This window comes from Taeniopygia guttata, chromosome 1 (genome assembly GCF_048771995.1).
Source record: "Taeniopygia guttata chromosome 1, bTaeGut7.mat, whole genome shotgun sequence".
Taxonomy (NCBI): domain Eukaryota; kingdom Metazoa; phylum Chordata; class Aves; order Passeriformes; family Estrildidae; genus Taeniopygia; species Taeniopygia guttata.
The window spans coordinates 103,126,834-103,143,623 of record NC_133024.1 but is presented as its reverse complement, the minus strand read 5'-3'; the positions used below and the strand labels follow the sequence as shown (position 1 = coordinate 103,143,623).

The window sequence follows — 16,790 nt, the reverse complement described above, 5'->3', positions numbered from 1 at the left end:
ACATTCCTGCCTAGATGTCTTTTGATCCATTTATGGATAAATAGTCCAAGAATTTGTCTACTTCTCTATCAAACTACTTATCTGCTGCCACATCCTTCTGTGGGCAGTAATTTGCAGATGCCATAATCCTAGAAACTATTTTTGTCATGTTGATTTTCTCTGCTAGGATTTTTCTGGAAAGATGACAGGTTTAGAAAGTCTACACATTGCAACTGCACATGGAAAAATCTGAGGATTCTTACTGCTGTGGTAGAGCTGCTCATTACATTGCATTTTTATCAATAGTTTTATGTTTGTTGGTATGTTTGTTTTTATGTTTGATCATTGTTGGTTTGACAGGTTTTATGCTGTAAGTATTTTAGAAATGTGAAAACCATGAGAAACCAGAAATGCCACCAGAGTAATGATAACATAAAGCTGGCACAAATAGTCACAAGGTATCCTTGAATTACCTTCAGGCCATAAATCATGTGGCTGTGGAGAATTTAGACCAATGTAATTTAACTTTTGAGCATTAAATTACACTTGCGAAGGAGAATTTAAAGAGGATTCCTAAAAACTAAATTTTTCTTACAGGAGTTATTCCCAGTAAAAAGACATAATAATTTTCTTGAATCACAACAGTCTTTCTCACTGGGGAAAGAAAAAAACCACAAATGCTGACACAATAACTTTTGGTGCAACTCATACCATTCATTGTTCACAAGGAGCCAATAAAACTGGGAATGACTGAGACAAGTAATGTGAAAAAAATGACATTCAGAATGTAAAGTTTCTCTTTTCTTCCCTTCCCATGACTGAATTGAATTAAAAAAAAAAAAAAGGAAAAAAATATCTTTGCCATAACAGAAAAATAAGGCAACAGTGACACATTATTAACATACAGAAAGCGTGTATTGGCAGAATTCTGTAATATGATTTATTTTAAAAACTGCAAACACCAAAAGCTCACTTGTTTTGAGGTTTTACTTGTTTTTGAGGTGTACAATGAAACTGAGCTGAGATATATTGAGAAGTACATTTGAATTCATAAAACTCCCAAGAAAATACAGAATTTCATTGGGGTTTGTAGCTACAATGCAAAATTGTAGGAGCAGTTTGAAATGGTTTGGGTATTGAATGCCAATCCAGTTGCAGTAAAATGATCACAACAAATTCTCAGTACCAAATTCATGATCTCAAATAAATTCTACTTGTATTTTAATTTTATTTTTCACAAATCTTCCTTTTAAGAGATAATAACGTGCAAATAAGACTAGCAGTCTAGTATTTTTCTCCAATTTTGTCTCAATGTACTTGATAGAATAAACAATCCTGGAAAACAAACCCTGTTGATCTGCAAAGTGGCCTGTGTGTATCCAACAAAAGTTCCCTCCGCTCTCACAAAAAGAAAGGTCTCCCAAAATTTTCTAGACCAAGTGAGCCTACTGCAGCAGTCAGTGAAATCGGAGGTGAAATTTAATTTCTTTAACCAAAAGGTGCAGGTGTGGGAATTTTTTTTTTTTTTTTTTTTTTTTTTTTTGGTTAAGCTCAGCTAAAATTAGAAAAAAATTAATAAAGTGAATGCTAGTTTTATCAGTAACACATGGACAACAAAATTAAGACGCTTGCACAGCTAATCACCTCTTGCATAACAAAACTGAATTATTTGACTGCACAATTTTTAAATACTCATATTAACATTCCCAGAATGTGATTCTTCCCCCTTCACTATATTAAATAGCTTTTAAGATAAAAATCTTCCTGTGAAATCTGGAGAAACAGGATAGCTGTATTCTATACCAATATGGAATGGAGATATACATCTCAGAAGACACTCAATTTTTTTTAAGTGGTTTGCAGTACTTATCCTCTGTTCCTATGTGAATTAACATCTCTGTAGCTTATTTCATCTGAGGAACCTGTGGATACCATGGTGCCTACTTCAGAGAGCCAAAGTCTTTGCAAGCACTCAGTACTTCAGGCATTTCACAGCTAAGGACTCAGGACCAGGAAGGCCCTTAAACATTATACTAATAATTTATTTGCCAAAATATATGATTTAATGTTTTTGGTTTTATTCACCCACTTTTGCTCCACTACTCTACTTTACAGCCACATCCCATTTGAAAAAAGAATCATTTGTCCTATCTCACTGCAACAGTTCAAGCACAATGTTGATCAAAATGAGTGTAAATCCTTTTCCTGCTGTCGCTTCTTGTAAGACATCTGATAGAATTTCTGTAATGTAGTGCATGTTATTATTCAAGATGTGCAGTCTATATCACCTCTAATTGCAGTCCAACAGTGCCATCCTCTGCTCCTTGCAAATAACATTTCAATATAACTCCAAGGATAATCTTGAGATTTAAGACATAAGAATTGTTATAATCAGTAAGCTGTAGTTTCACATTGTAAGCTTTCTGATAATTTTGAAAAAAATCTACTTTTCCAGGTGTAGGACCAAGGCATTATTTTTCTGGTTACCAAAATATATTTTAAAAAACCAAAAAAAAATGCATTGACATTGTCATAGAATAGTTTTATGAAATCTTTTATTTGTGTTTCAAACTTTCATTTGTACACCAATATAAGCAATTAACTCTCAAGAATGTTCCCGTACTATTTCTTGGACCTTTAATGAACCCAACATGGACCAGAAGCTTATTTTCAATAATGCCTGGACACTTAAAGACAGGACCCAAGGTCACTCCAAAAAAGCTTCTAATTCAAAATTGAGGTAAAACATAATGTGATAATCAGAAATCATGGCACAAAGACTGATAAAGCCAATACTTTTCTTCAGTGGTCTGAAAACACACTGGCATGGGAGGGGTTAGGGAGCAATATAAAAGTCCACTATTTTAATTTTGAGTGGGGAGAAAGCTTGAGGGCACTTGAAACAAAATACAAAGAGTCAATAATAGTTTTGCTGGTAAAATCACAGCATGTGAAAAATAATGTCAGGAGATTCATAAATTGCAAAGGTTCCAGATGCAATAGTGAATGAGGAATTAATGTAGTCAGGCACACAAAGTTATGGTCTTGGTTTGTTGCTTTTTGAAGTCAATCTACTGAAGTTCTTTCTACTATTGGAAATATTGATGGAATAGTCACATGATCTTGCATTAACTTCACCATCATATTTGTACAACCTCTCGTTATTTTTCTACCAAGTGTTGTGTGACATATACAAGGGCATAAAGAGAAAACTTTTCCTAGGAGAGCAATTAAACTCTAGAAATTATGGCACCAGGTCACAGAATACTTTGTGTTGGAAGGGACTGTAAAGATCATCTACTTCCAATGTCCCTGTCATGGGCAGGACACCTTCCACTAGATCAGGTTGTTCAGAGCCCCATCCAACCTGGCCTTGAACACTGCCAACAGTGAGACAACCACAGCTTCTCTGGGCAACCATGAATAAGAGCAGGCAACACAGAATCTTAAGGATGTCTGTTTCCAGGACATTGGAAAAATTACCCTGCACAAAAATACTGAAGGTTTCTGCCATAAGAATTTCTGACCAGCACTAGTGGACTCTGAAAGAGACAGAGAGCAGAAGTACTGCAGGGGAAAATAGGCCAATGTGAAAACTGTTGACTTTCCTGCTACTTGGACTATTTGACACCACTTGAACAAAGTAACAGGACTATCTCTTTTCCACATCTTTAATATGCTTTTTCTTCCCCAGCCTGCACATCAAGTGCAAGGGGCAAAGGACAGGTTCCTGTGCTAGGATTTTTCCAGGGCGGATTTCCCTTGAGCAGATCCACCCCACTGCATGTCTCTTTCCTGGACTCATTAGTCATGATGGAAAAGAAGAAAAGCTCCTCCTTCAGGACTCCCTGACTTACTCCTGGTCCCCTTGCATGGATCTTCAGAGTTACAAATCTGACACTACCCCTATCCCCTTCAGGCTAATCCAGGTAGCAAAGGTCTGCTGTTTAACTGCTTTGACTTTATCAGATGCCTTCTGACGTGCAAAGATGCAGAATCCATTGCCTAAATGACTAAGCTGAAAGGACAGCAAGGCAAGGAGTCCCCTAGCACTACCTGCATCTCTTCCACTTTCACACTAATATGCAAAAAAAGAGCATGTGTCCAAAGATTATTTTGAGGAAATTTTGTTCACAGCACAGAAATACTCAGCAATATTTTCTCTAGTGATACTAAAGTCTCACAATTCTTTGAAAAAAAAAAATAGATTTTCTGAAAAAATCTTGTTTATGTTTAGTAAATAGCTCAATAAAAATTACTCCACATACATGATGAATAACTACACGCATTGGCTTTTGGTTCATTCTTATTCAGTTTCATAGGTTGAAGAGGTTTTCAGCAAGATAACTGATTATATAAATTATTTTCCTTTGACAGTCCTCTTGGAATGTTCTGAAATTGTATGATTAGCCTTGAAATGAATCATTCTAAGAATTTTTTTTAATTCCCTGCTGAAAACTATCAAGCTATTAAACTGAGCACCAACACTGAAATCAGCTATATACAAAAACTTTCTCCCTCACATGGTAAATTCATATTAATAGAGATTTTTATTATACAAGCATGTTATGTGTGTCTTTTTCTTGCCATCACAGACAGTTTCAAATACTAATTGGTAGCACAGTAGTGGTTACAGTTGGTAATATTATTTAAAGACATAATTTCAGGGATCAAGCAGTGAAACACCATTAAACAGTAACATCATTAAATATGAAGATCTGATTATTAACTGCTTTTAAGTATGTCTATACTAAATATCACTAAAATGGCTTGTTAGCATATTTATAAGACACTATTTATTCTCTTTATTACCAATTATATTTCAAAATTATTTTATCTTTTATATTACCCACTATGTAAACTAAATGTCACCCATCATTTCAGTTTTCGAAATGGCTTTCAGAGACATTTAATGCAGCTGCTCAAGCAGCTTGTAATAACTCATTTATTATTAAAATTTCTGGTATTTTTACCAAAATTTTGTTTCTATATTCAACAACCAAATCTATATTCATTAAAATTGTGCTTTATTAGTATATGCATTTATCTATGCAGCAAAGTGTCAGAGTCCAGAACCTGGGCTTTATACCAGATTAGTGTCCTGTCCTGAGCTGAGATTGTTTAGGTATTTTACTACCTCATGAGAGGAGTAGTAGAAAAGGCTTTGAATTAATGTGATTTGTTACCTACACATTTTTCTCCTTTTTTTTTTTTTCTTATATAATGGATTATGAGTGTTTATTGTCTGATTAACCCAGGACTGAGGTATTTATTTATCTTCTGACATCTTGACAAAAAATGTAGATAATATCTCCCAGCTGACTGCACCATAGCACATGGGCAATGATTCCCAAAAGTATTGCATGCTGGTATAGTTGCAAGCTTGTCCATGGATTCTGACAGTGCATGTCTTCTGGGATTTCTAAATCCTGCTGGTGGAAATGCCACCAGGAACACTTTGTGAACAGCAGTCACTGTGACAATAGGTTATTCTGACACAGACATGAGCTTTGGTGTTAAGCATGCAGTGGAGAATGTCAAGGCCAAGATTTCTTCATTACATTTCCCAATCCCAAATAAGTAGTTTATTGCTGTATGATACACAAGAAGACAAAAAACTACCTCAGAAGAAGAGTGCCTGACAAACTTAGTCTGACCAATACAAACACACACATTCCATAGTTTTCTCACACATAGATTTATAAAAAACTTTGAATGGCATACTGAAGGAGAAAGGTTATATCCACAGTGTTCTTGTGGCAAATCCCAGTCGTGAGAGCAATACCCATTGCCATATAGAAGCAGAGGTGATTCTGTAGTGTTCAGAAAGAACAGAAAGCAAGGTGCTCAGCTATCTCAAAGATCAGATTTTTTACATCTCTGCATCAGATCCTGGTCTGAGCCATTAGAGGACATCTTCTTAACCCATATAACCTGCTGCAAGAATAATAGCCTAAAAATATCTAAATATTCATTTGAAAGATGAACTGAGTTGTTTAAAAGTGACACCTTTGACACTAGCCATGCCCTCATATTTCTTGGACCATATTTTACTTTGTTAGAGCCACCCAAATCTGCATACCCTTCACTGATTTTATTAAAATTGGTGATCAAGCAAATATTCATTTAAGAAAGCTAATTATCAAGCTAAAGCATTGCAATTTTATTTAGCTAATTAGGGATGGAACAATGCACTAGTAAAATTAAGGTCATAATTAAAGTAGGTTCAATATGTCTAGGGCTTGAGCCACAAAAGTGGAATGTATGCAGGTATGCTGAACTGTGAAATTGCCACTGAAATGTGTCACTTCCCAAGAAGGGTCCCGCTCCATCAGCAGGAAGTCAAGTAAGACTGGCAGGAGCCCTGCATGGATGAACAAGGAACTTCCAGAAAATCTCAAACATGAAGGGAAACTGGGAAAGAGGCAAAAGCTAGGACAGGTGACCCAAAAAATGCAGAGAGGCACTGTCTGAGAGTTCAGGGACACAGTTAGGAAGGACAAGTCTAGGTGGAGTTGAATCTCATGAAGGTGGTGAAAAGCAGCAAGAAGGACTCCAGGAGATAATTCAGCAGCAGAAGACATGTCAGGGAAATTGTGGGCCTGCTGTTGAATGGGTCAGGAGACCTGGTGGCAAAAGCCACAGCAAAGACCAAAGTACTGAATACCTTCTTTGCCTTTGGCTTTCAGCAGGCACAGACCCCTGAGACCAGTGGTAATCACTTCTCACCAGTTCCGGGTCAGCTTAGGAACATTTAAAGAAAAGAGATAGACACAAGTTCATGGGACCTAGTGGGATAGGCCCAGTAGTGTGGAGGGAGCTGGCCAATGTCACTCTTCATTATCTTTGAAATGACATGTTGATTGGGGGAGTTTTGTGAGGACTGAAAGAAAGCAAATGCCACTCCTATTCTGAAAAATATGGAAGAAATATCTGGAGGACTGGACAATTACACCTCAGTCCCCAAGAAATTGATGGAGAAAATATTCCTGTAAAGCCTTTCCAAGTACATGAAGGACAGTAATGTGATTTGTAGCAGTCAGCATGGACTTAAGAGAAAATTATGCTTAACCAACTTGATGGTTAATCAACATCTACAACTGGATGATTGGTGTGGATTAAGAGAAAGCAGTGGATGCTGTTTTCCTTTGCTTTAACAAGGCTTTTGATAGTCTCCCAGGCCATCCCCATAGAAAAGCTGGTGGAGTAGCTTCTGGCTAAGTGAAAAGTGAGGTGGATTGACAATACAAAACAGGGCTGATACACCAAATAGCACAGCTGAACAGAGGGACCTCAACAGGCTGGAGAAATGAAACAACACATGAACTTTATGAAGCTCAACAAAAGAAAATGTCAGCCCTATCCCAAGGAAGAAATAAACCAGGCACCAGTATAACATAGGCACCAATTAGCTGAAAAGGAGTTTGACAGAAAATGTCTTAAAGATCCTGGTTTGACAAAGCCAGCAAAGTGCCCTTGTGGCAAAGAAGGGCAATGGTACTGTGCATTAGGCAAAGTGTTGCCTGCGGGTGAAGTCAAGTGGCTGGAACTTCCCCTCTGCTCACCACTGGTCATACACATCCGGAATATGTGGATCCTATGATCTCAAGGGTCTTTTCTAATTTAGTTGATTCTGTGATTCTGTGAAAGCTGTGCCCAGCTCTGGACTCCTGAGTAGAGAAAGTGTGATGGACATACTAGAGCACATCCAGGGCAGACTCATGAAGATTATTAAGGAACTGCTACTGTTATAGCAAAGAGTACTGGGGCTACTCAGCCTGGGTAAGAGAAGGCTCAGGGAAATCTTATCCATGTGTGTAAAACTCTGATGGGAGAAGTAAGGAAGGCAGAAGCCAGACACTTCTCAGTGCTGCCCAGCAACAGGACAAGAGGCTAAAGGTACTAACTGAAACAGGAAATGCTGAGTAAAAATAAAAAAGAGTAAGGGTAAGACTAAGAGTAAGGGTAAGAATAAGAAAGTATGGGTATGAAGAAACACTGCCATAGGTTGTCCAGGGCAATTGCAGACTCTACATCTTGGACATATTCAGAATCCAACCAAACATGTCCCCTGTCTATCTTCTCTCACTGAACCTGTTGGACTAGACAATCTCCAAAGGTGCCTTCTTCTCTCAACCATTCTGGGAACCACAGTTCTGTAAATTACATTCTTTTTTGAGTCCTATCTGGCAAAATCTTAATAAAGACTTCTTTGTTCTACTCTAAGATCCTAAATATTGTTTTAACCATTAAATTACATTGATTTCCATGGATGAAGAAGATAAATGCAAGAGGAAAACTCTCTATGTCTGGAAGAAAATAACTCATTTAACAAATTAAGAAACACATATTTATAGGTCAGGATTCATCTGACCTTTACTTGGTGTCTACATCAACTCAGCACAAATCATATCCTTGAATGCCTAATACTCTCCTTCTAGCTATACACCACAAGTTGGCTTTTGATTTTGTCAGAATAAGTGGAAAGTGCTTTACATAATGATATATATTTGCAATTTTTTCCAATCTCATCAGTGTTGTATTTACAGTTCACATATGACATTTCCTCTGTCCTTGCCACTAAAAGAAATCCTACGAGCAATTATTTCCTTACTGACCTGTCCTAGTTGGCTAGAAAATGCCATCTATTATTTTCTCTTCCTCACTCTGTCACTCATTCACACTCCCCTGATTGACTGTAGAGCTTTATTTTTATTCTTTCTAGATTGGCAGTAGAACTTTATTTCTATTCCTGCTACTTGTCATTATTGTGTTATTAAAGTTTTAGGAATAGCAAATTTAAGTAATTGCCCCAAAGTAAATAGATCTACTAAATCTGCTTCATGTCAGGGCTGTGAGCCCATTTAGAAAACCTAAAATGCAAGGAGTCAACAGACTTGTTTGTCTGGTTGTCAAGTACAGTCCTTAGACTGCACATCATAGAACTGGTGATGGTTGTACCCATCTCCAAAAGGTGTTCAGAAACCGGGTAGCTGCCTGTATTAAAAGAATATATAAAATATTCTGTTTTTTAAAAAAATTATCTATGTTAATGGATGCAAACTTTATTATGTGTTGTTTATTTTGAGATTGGTTTTATCCAGAAATAGAGGGATGTTCCTGACTGATGATTTAAAATATTCACTTTAATTGGGGTGTCAAAGACAATTATGAATTATGCACTGGTGGACTGTTAGTACATAACCTACCTATGCAGGGTTGAATTTTTATGCACTCATTTATTAATCAAAAATTCCTTTTATGTATTATGGTTAACCCTATATTACTCCTGTTTGGAAGGAAGGGATGACATGTTGACATAATAGAAGACAGATTAAATTAAAGAGATGTCAAAAGCACTGGCATCTATGCAAGATCATAGGCACATTTGAATCTGATAGCCGACCTTTTTTAAAAAGCTGCTCACATTCACATTAAGCTGATCAAAAATATGAAGGAAAACCACTTTCTTTCTTTGTGTTCGATACAGACTTTAACCCTAAATTAATTTTGAGAGTAAAATTACTTGTGCTAATCTTCTGATCTTTAAACTCCAAAACCTTGTTCCTTCAAGTAATTATATTAAACCAACTCAGAAATGTTTTTCTCTTGCTATTTTCCGGACAGAGAATTCAATAAAAACAGAATAACTAACTGTAAACAATTTTATTTGCCTGATTTTATTGAAACTTCATATGGACTGTTTTAAATGGTCAGACACAAATGGAGGAATTTGACTTTTTAACCCAACCCTGAAGGACAAAGCCAGTATAGGGTTTCGACACTAGTAGGTTCTTTTCCCCTTTTTCTTATTTTGATTTTTTTTCCCCTAATACTTCTTTTCTCATTCATTGCATTTATTATAATGTTTATATCACAATTAAAGGAAGAGACAAAGTCAATTTTAACACCTCACTAGCCCAGGATTCTCCAGGGAGGAAATACAAGGCTGTTCCCCTCTGAAAGGGTTTAGATTTGCTAAAGAGATTTGTAATGAAAAGTCTGCTCATGATGCAGTGGGAGGCACAACAGGCTGACAATGACAAAGTAGGAAAGATAGAAAAAGAATCAGATACCTCATTATCTTTACAAGTCCTTGTGTTTTAAAATAAACAATTGAGATGTAAAAGATTGAACAAAGAACGATTACTTTATCACTTTAAAATATCATTTTTGTAGTAAACTTTGAATCTGATCTGATTAGTTTTCTTCCCTCAATTAAGTATGCATATCCAGGAAATTAGTTTCATACAATCTAAAAAGAGGAGATAAAAGAATCTGTACTACCTAAACATGCATTCCCTTCTCAGTGTTATCTCTTCCTGTTCATTATCCAGTTTACTCTGACTCTGTTTCTTTTCCTTCTGGTTATTCCTTCCTCTTCTTCAAATTTCTTACACTCTTTCACCTTGTGTTTCTCCCACTTTTCCAGTGGACATAAAAAAGTGCCAAAGATCATACTAGATCAAAACTATTTTTGTAAGAACAAATCAGCAAGAAAAGTATGAGATTTATAACTGATTTTAAGTTCAACTCTGTTCCCCTACCTCCAATTAAAAAATAAACTTTATGACTTTGCAATCCAGTCATAATATATGATACCTACCTTCTGGTCTCACCTGCTTTTTTACAAATACCTGAACTAGGTGGCAACATGCTTGGACTGAGACCTTTAAGTCTTTAACAGGGTTTGTATAAGAGTTTTGTCAACTTCCTTGAATTACCTTAAACCCCATTGCTTTAGCTGGGGTTTGCTTTAAATTTTCCCATGAATTCAATCAGACAGTCAGAACAAAACTCAAAGAGCTGGAACCAAAGTTAAAAATAATCCATTTTAATTCCACTGATCTAGTCAAAACTACCACACAGTCCCCTTTGGAGTATAAGCCTGCTTTGTTATGAAAAGAGGAGGTGGTATTAAGAGTAATTTAAAGTTATCAAAGACACATTTTTAAGCTTTGAAGTATTACTTTACACCTAGGGGAAGGAGGGAGGGAGGGCAAGGAAGAATGCAAATCACTGTTAGCTCAGAAGCCAAAGGTAAAATGCAAATTTTAGTTGGAGTTAGCTCTGTGGTATTAATTGTTTCACCTTCTCTTTTGTCTCCAAAGACAAGGTAGTTTTAGACATTTTTAAAAAGAAACCCATTGTGGATGACCAACAAAACAGTATAAGAGTGACATGTTTGCTGTAAGCACAGTTGTTACTAAGGCCACTCATAACCCAGATATTTGCTGATTGTGTAGCTTCAACAAGAATCAGAAGAAGGTAGTGTTTAAATACATACATGTTTTAAGAGAAAAATTGGTGGTTGATTTTGGCTGGTTATTCTGTTTGTTCTCAAGTGAGGAAGGTGAAGATTATGGTGAAAAAGACAAGAACTGGAACTAATTTTTGCTTTTAAACAGAGTGAAAAATAACCTTTTTTTTTTTCTTTTTTTTTTTTTTTTATTATTCATGAGAAAGAGACCTGTCAGATTCAACAGGAATAGCCACAACCTGTCTACTTAAACAAGGGGTCTGCTTTGCTGACCTGCTCCCTTGTCCTCTGAGATCCACACAGACTTCATCTGAAAAGATTCACTTCGTCTGCCTGTGAAGGACAAGGGGACCTTCTGACATCTGCCAGCATCAGCAGCAAAGACAGATGACCATGTTTGGCAAATCCAGGAAAGGCATGGGATTTTTACAGGCAAGGTAACTGTAGCAGTTTCCCCACACCTGAAAAGACCTTCTATTCTGTATTCACAGCCATGCCTGCCTTTTCTTGTTGAAGCATTTGGATGAGAGAAGAAAGGTGTATCTTCAAATTAAGGTCAGTGTCTGGCCCAAACAGCTTTCCTGCTATATGTGTAATATTTAACAGAAAGCTGGTATATATATTATTTAATCCAAGCAGTCAACTTGAGAGTTTAAAGAAGTTTATTGAAATAGAAAAGAGCTTAAGTTTTATTGCCTCTGAATATCTGTTGTATGATGTGTAATTTCCAAGTCAAACTCATAAACAGAATTATACTTCATGTTTTGTTATTTCTCTCCCTCTTACTGAGGATTTGGTCAATTAACACTTCCCAGTATTACACCTTTAAAGAGTCAGGGAAGTGTGAAATTGCCTTATAGTAGTGACAAGGATGAATAAATCTTCCAAAGTCATTACCACAGCTCTAAATCTGGAGTCAAATTTGAATATAACATATATACAAGCTGAAAGAGAAAATATTTGAGGTTTTCACTCAAAAGTATTTCAAATCCATTTATATAAAATTATATAAGTTAGAATAGCAGTCTGAAATTTGAATTGTCTCATAGTTCTAAGAAACAGTTAGTATAAATTTTTGCCCACCAGCATTTTTTTCAGACATACCTTTTCTACTTCACTGTGGTTGAGAAGGGGTAAGAGAGGAGGCAGGTGGACCTGGGATAACTGGAATAATTTGTGTGTTTCTTATGCCCTCCTTACTAAAACTGTTGCTGCATAGCATTACTAAAATGCCTGCTGTAGGTATATATTGATGTATTCCAATATGAAGTCTGCTTCAGGAAGCAGCAAATTCCACACAATGTTGTTTGATATGTAATTTTCCACTAGGGACAAAAATAATGTTCTTATTTAACCACAGTACAGATACTTCCAAGACACAGGTCTGCTTTTTCTAATCTGAAAAAAATGAACATATGAAAAGAACCTCTACTTTTGGGTTCACAGAATAACAGAATAATAGAATCAATCATAGAATCAAACCGAAGCAGTTCAAAGCCACAGGGCAGTCTCAGTCACTGAAATGGAGGCAGTGACACCTTTCAAATAGTAAATATTCACAGAAAGAGTGAAAACAATAAGGAATCTTCTTCTCTAGCCTACCAATAGCAATATTGTTGAAGGAGATAGATGACCTGTGGACTAACTCCTCATCTCAGTAAGACATACACATTTTATTCAATACCTCTAAAAATGAAACAGACATTTCATCCTTTTTTTCTGAAGGCATATTCCTTCATTTTCCTCAGATCTTCACCAACAAAAGTACACTGTTTTCTGATATTTTGACATTAAACTGTAGGGTTTGAATAGATGAAATACAAAATTAATGCAATTTATTTCTTTTTCTATCTAATTTTTAATTAATCTTGAAGCACACAGATGGAGTGATGGATATTAATATAGAATTAATATGAAAATCAGACAAAATTTTAGATGTCACTTCATTGAAACTACAGCCACTCACACAACCTTGGCAGGAAAAACACAGGAAAAATATAAACTAGATAATAGCCAATAGAAAACTTTATGTGAGATTCTTGGTGTAATCTCCTTAATCACCTGGCCAAGGAAATATTTAAAACTAAAGGCACTAAATAGGAAACTAATTAAATAAGTAACCCAATACATGAAACTAATTTACCAGTTCTGATGGGAAACTAAGCTATCCATATTTGCAAGATAATTTTTAAGATCCTGGATGTGGGTGATTTTCCCCGATAAGTGAGATACCATCAGAAAACCTATTTAAATATGGTAAAACACACATCCAAAACACCTATATATTTTTGAGACTTTGAGCATATGTTCAGCTGAGTGCTGTGTATTTGCAATGCAGATATTAAACATGGATTTTATCTCACCTGGCCTGAGAGAGCCAAGGTGAGGAAGACTACAACAGCAATAGCCACCTTTGGCTCTGATTTTGTGAAGACAGCAGCAAGAATGTTCTCCAGATATCAGTTTGTGGGATCTTTGCTAAAGGTCTTTATTTACTCACTTGAGTCCCACCAGAAAATACAGAGTATATTTTCAGAAAGCTTTTTGAATGAATTGAAACTAAACAAAATCCTTGTTTACCTTTTGCGCTGCACAGTAATTTTCTATAGAAACTCTGAAGTTTTGCTAATTTATTTCATGTCTGTTGTTATTTCTTTTTTATTGTGAAGATTGGCCAATTTAGAGTAAATTGTCTCGCTAAAGTAATCAGGGAAAATTGATGTCAGAGATCAATTCATCCAATTGTATTAAATGAGAGACAAGATTTTCTTTACTCATTTAATTATACCAAATAACATCTGCAAAACATACCTACCCTTCAAAATGGAGAGATGTATGGAGTAAGGGATTCACTCCAGGACTAGCATTAAACCATCAGGAATTTCAATCAGAGAAAAGTTACAGTGCTGCTGTAAAATAGGATTGTGTGCAGATCTTCTGTGATTTCTTCCCTAGTAGATATGGGAAACAGCTCTTTTTCTATCCAAATGGATTTCTAAAAGTGATTTTTAAAGCAAAAACAATTGAAAACACAACATGTTGTTTTGTGTGGAAAAAAAAATAGAGAGTGAATAAGAGATATTGTAAAAAAATAAAACTTCTAAAAATTCACAAATATCCCTTTCTCAAGCTTTCCATAAGGCAAGGGGCCTCATTTTCCTCCTCCTCAACCCAAATAACATATATATCCTGCAAAAATATTTTTTATTCAAATTTTATGCTTTGAGCCTTAAGCAGTTCCTCTAATCCTAATTCCCTAGAGTCAAAAATATGTTTTTAATGGCGATTTTATTATGTTATTGGAGGAGGCATAATGGCATAAGAAAATTAATTTATTAGATAGGGTTTAGGAAGGAATTTTATTATTACATTGTATTACAATTCTGATTTCTGAGTAGTCACTAGAAGCATTAAATATTAGCAGTATATGATGCACTTTAGCTATAAGCACATCAAAAAAGAATTTTTATTAAAAGCAATCATTTTCCAGTTCCCTACAGCTGATGTTTTACAACAGTTGACCAATCATTAGAATATATATATGTATATATTCTAGTATATAACATGTGTGTATGTGCATATATATATATTCCCTCTAAAGTAGCAGTTCCAGGCAGTACCTAGTGGCCACTAGTGCCACATGTAGCCACTTAGCCACTTGACCTGGTATACTTTGCTGTTAATTATAGAATATGCTGAGTTGGAAGGGACCCATCAAGATCATCAAGTCCAAACCAACAGAAATGTGAAGGATTCGCAATGTCTGTATAAATATTGCTGTGGTTAATTATAAGAAAATGTAAGTTAAAAAAATTATAAACCCACAGCCAACATTGCAATTCTTTTAAAATGTTTTTAGTGAGATGCCAAAGACACAGCATTGTATATCTCATTAAAAGGAGACTTTATGTTCCCCTAAGAACCCAAGCCTGTTCAATGAGTTTTATTTTATATGGAAATGCAATGTGCATTGTTTATTGAACAGTTTATTGCAATTATAGAACAGTTTATTGCCTTTTCCTAATATAAGTCCATCAATGACCTAATGAACCTATGCTCGTTTTTCAAAAAAAGCAATGGATGTCATGAAGCTCCCTTCTAGAAAACCAAAACCCCAACTTCCATCTTCTAGTGTCAGTGACCTCTCATCTACGATGCTTACAGCTGCAGACACAATCTCAAACCTAATTTGAAATGGGTTCAAATGAAAAGAAGTTATACCAAGCTAAAACCAAATATGAATCAGATTGTAAAAAGCTTCTGAGAGTACCACTTTGATGGAAGGTTTTACTTTCTGTAGCAGTATTGCAGCAGAACATCCTCCATGCTACACTTTTTAATATGCTAGATTTCACTGATGTGAGTGATTTGATAAACTGCCCAAACAGTAAAGCAGAGATACTGCTACCACTATAGGGAGAAAAGTCATGTGGCCAAAGCTCACCTGAAGCTGAAGTTGGCCAGAACTGTGGGGGACAATAAAATGAGGCTTTCAAATATATTACTGGCAAAAGGCAATGTAGAAATGATATGAGGATGGTAACCTCAAAAACAGGGGCATGGACAAGGCTAGAGGGCCAAGCATGTCCTGAGGTTGTCTGGCACAGCATCACCAGCCAGGCAAGGGAGGGGATGGTCCCACTCTGCTCTGCTCTGCAGCAGCCTCACCCTGAATATTGTGGACACTGGCAGAAAAGACATTCAGCTGTTAGAGAGCATCCAAAGAAGGGTAACGAGGATGGAGAAGGGCCTTGAGGAGAAGCTGTGTGAGGAGGGGCTGAGGGCCCTGGTCTGTTCAGCCTGAAGGAGACTGAGGGGAACCTGAGGAGGTGCAGTTATAACTTCCTCATGAGAGGAAGAGGCAGGCACTGATCTCTTCTCTCTGTGAACAGCGACAGGACGTGAGGAATGGCCTGAAGTTGTGTTGTGGAATGTTTAATTTGAATATTAGAACAATTTCTTCACCCAGAGGGTGATTGGGCACTGAAACAAGCTCCCCAGGGAAGTAGGCAGAGCACCTGATTTCAGAGTCAGATTTCAGGGAGCATTCAGACAATATGGACACATAGTGAGACTCATGGATGGCACTGTGCAGAGCCAGGAATTGGATTCAATGATCCTGATGGTTCACCTCCAACTCATATTCTGTGATTCTTTGATTTCATGTGACTGAGTTCAGCAGTCCAACTCAGAAACAAAGTGCTTGTTATTCCAGTCATTTCACTAAATGCCTGCAAATTTGAGTTATTCCACAAAACATGTCCCAGAAAAGGGACAGAAGATTTTAATCATTTAGTAAAATGACTGGTTTCACAACATAAGAGCAATGCCAACAAAATGTGAGACCGCATTTAATTAAAAGTATATAAGTAACAATTTCAAACAGGTATGAATACCATCCTCTGTATATGAATATTTATTTGGGTTTAGGTATATATACTTGGGTCTATATAGAAATAAACTCCACCTTAAAGCTGTTAAGAAAAATTAGGGAGGCATTTATACAGAACATATACATGAACACACTATAAAAGATTTAAACTTTTAGCCC

General features: G+C 36.2%; 1 long non-coding RNA gene across 2 annotated transcripts in view; it reads left to right on the top strand.

The window, feature by feature from the left end:
- The first annotated feature begins 11,304 nt into the window (after positions 1-11,304).
- Positions 11,305-16,790, top strand: part of LOC121470553 (uncharacterized) — an 80,810-nt gene continuing 75,324 nt past the window's right edge. For both annotated transcript variants that reach the window (XR_012057937.1, XR_012057935.1), the window contains exon 1: positions 11,305-11,794. This is a non-coding gene — a long non-coding RNA (uncharacterized lncRNA). The remainder of the gene's footprint in view (positions 11,795-16,790) is intronic.